The 2,983-nt window shown below is 51.6% G+C and overlaps 1 pseudogene; it reads left to right on the top strand.

Moving 5' to 3' along the window:
- Nucleotides 1-1,067: 1,067 nt before the first annotated feature.
- Nucleotides 1,068-2,474, top strand: LOC138170939 (fizzy-related protein homolog pseudogene; annotated as a pseudogene).
- Nucleotides 2,475-2,983: the final 509 nt, after the last annotated feature.

Raw genomic sequence — 2,983 nt, 5'->3', positions numbered from 1 at the left:
TCAAAATCTGGAGGAAACGGATGATATAAATCAGAAGTTAATAAAGCATTAAAAAAAAAAGAAAGACCTCTCTTCCCAAACCTACCTTGGCCATTGCCCTCACCCCACTTGATCCCAACCTTCTCCCCTCCTGAGAATCCAAAAGACAAACATCACTTTCTCAGACCCCAATTTGACCTGAGAACAACAGTCACCTGTGAGTGCTTGTCTATCATCTTTCCAGTCTTTGGCCCCAGACCAAGATCCCAAGGGTGTCTTCTTCCAGATTGACCTTGACTGTTCTCTTCAGACAGAGATCTGGTAAGATGTTTCCTCTCAGACGAATCTTTTCAACCCTTGACCACCTAGGTCCAGAATCCAAGTCAGCTCCCAATACCCCTTTTTCTCTGACAGAAGTCCACAGTGGAGTTTCCTCCCAGATTGACTTTGGCCATCAATCAGCCAATCAATCCTTCAATCCACAGACATTTAGTGAGCACCTACTATGTCCCAGGCACCATGCTAAGCATCGGGGATGCCAAAGGAGGCAAAAGATAGTCCCTACCCTCGAGGCCCTGAGTCCCAAGCCCCTCTCACCCTACCTCCTCCCCCTTCCTAGATGGTATACTGCTAATACTGACCTTGGTTGTTCTCCCCAGGCCCAAGATTATAAAGTTCCCTGCGTCCCAACGACCACCTTCTCTACCTACCGAGATCAAGCAAGGCACCTCCTCCCAGACTTTCCTTGGCACTTGCCCTTTGTGGATCAAGGCCCTGAGCTCCTGGACCACCCAGTCCTGTATCCCCTACTCCCACCCCTGTTCCAGAAAGGCATCTCCAACACTGGCTGATGTTCAAAGTGGCTTTGTGGGAGTGTCTGTTTATCTATTCATCTGTCTGTCCATCTAACTGACTTCCTGGCCCTCTGTGGGCTGCTCTCACTAGCCCGGAACAGCATCAGGGGCTATTTCTGTGCCTCACCTGACTTTACCAAAAGCTGTGTCCTAGCCTGTTCCAGTACAATCTGAGACCCCAGGAGAAGAAAAAGGCCCCAGGTGAGCCAAGTGTCTGTCATCTGGGGAGCCAAGATGAGCTGGAGTCTGACACCATACGGTTCTCTAGCGTCCTCTCCCAGCCAGCCTGGAGACCGCTTCATTCCCTCTAGAACTGTAGCCAATTGGAGCCTGGAATTTCATAGAATAGAAGATGCTGAGAAACCACTGAGGCAGAAGTGCCAATCCACAGGGGACACCTCAGGCGAGAGCAAAGATGTCCTCGCCTACTCTGCCTTATTGAAGAATGAGCTTCTGGGAGCTGGCATTGAGAAAGTCCAGGATCTGAGGGGAGGGGAACAAAGGCTGCCACAGTCTAGCACCCCAGAGAAGAAGAAGCTCTTTGTGTATTCCCCTAGCCCTGCACGCTGGAGATCTGATGTGCGGAGTGAAGCCTCTCTATATAGCCTGTCCTCCATCAGCAGCCAAAGCCAGACCTTGCTCATGTCCCAACAGAAACCCCCAAGAAAAGTCCCTCAAAGGCCTTTCAAAATCTTCCAGGCCCCAGAACTCCGGAATAACTTCTGCCTGAACCTACTAGACTGGTCTTCCCTCAATGTCATCTCTGTAGGCCTGGGCACTCGTGCTTTCTTGTGGAATGCCATTACGTGCCAGGTGACTATGCTGTATGACCTGGATGTGGAGAGAGATTCTGTGACCTCCATGTCCTGGTCCAACCAGGGGAATTTGCTAGCAGTCGGCACACAGAGAGGTTACGTGCAGATCTGGGATGTGGTGGCAGAGAAGAGAGTATCTATGCTGGGCGGGCACGGATCCAGAGTGGGTGTGCTGGCCTGGAATGCGGACCAGATTTCTTCTGGGAGCCGTGACACGATGATCCTCCAGAGAGACTTCCGAGCCCCACCCATGCAGTCTGATCGCTGGCTTCAAGGTCACAGTGGTGAGGTGTGTGGGCTCAAGTGGTCTACCAATCACCGGCTGCTGGCCTCGAGTGGAAAAGACAATACCATTCTGCTCTGGAACTATGCCAGTCTGAAGCCTGTCCAGCAGTACACCAATCATAGGGGGGCCGTGAAGGCCATTGCATGGTCTCCCCACCAGCACAGCTTGTTAGCATCTGGTGGTGGGAAGGCCGACTGCAGCATCCATTTCTGGAATACACTGACGGAGCAGACGCTGCAGAGAATCCATACGGGTTCTCAGGTGTGCAACCTGGCCTGGTCCAAACACAGTAATGAACTCATCAGCACCCACGGCTACTTAGAAAACCAGATTGCCATCTGGAAATACCCCTCCCTGACACAAGTAGTCAAACTCACGGGCCATACCTACCCAGTTTTCTATCTTGCCGTGTCTCCTGATGGACAGGTCATAGCCACAGGCTCAGCAGATGAGACTATGAGACTTTGGAATATTTTTGACCCCACCTGTCCATCAAGGCCATGTGCATCTGTCCTCAATCTCTTCAGTCATATCCGGTAACTGCCCAGGTCCACACTCCAGGACCACTCTGTGCCATTCAGGGGAAACACCACTGACTCTGAGCAGCATGCATGGAAGGAACCCCAATGACCAGCTGGCAAAAGGGAGCAAAAGGGGTGGGTCTGGAGAAATCTTCTTTCAAAGTCATTGTTCTTTACCAGATTGTGGACGTTGCTGAATACTATTTGGGGAGAGCACAAGCGGAGTGGGGCGGGGTGGGGCAGAGTGGGGGGAGATGAAGGACAGCAAGAACCACTTACAATTTAGGAGTCCACTCTTCACAAAGATGGGGCAGAGACAGAGTTCCATTTCACACACTGGACCAACATGCTGTGGCCAGAACCAGACACACCTGAGAACAGGCTGTCCTCTTCTGCTCCATCATCTCTGGGAAGAGACAAAGAAACTAGCTTCTGTTTGGGGATTGTTGTTATCTGAGGGGGGAATGGTTATGAAAATTGAGGCAGGGAATGGGGAGTGCAGGCTGCAGGTGACTTCGACTCAGGGCT

Source organism: Petaurus breviceps, unplaced genomic scaffold (assembly GCF_028583685.1).
Source record: "Petaurus breviceps papuanus isolate PSGF00001 unplaced genomic scaffold, PetGlider_PUasm1.0 400, whole genome shotgun sequence".
Lineage (NCBI taxonomy): Eukaryota > Metazoa > Chordata > Mammalia > Diprotodontia > Petauridae > Petaurus > Petaurus breviceps.
Note: the sequence above shows the minus strand (reverse complement) of the source record. Positions and strands in the feature narration are given on the sequence as shown.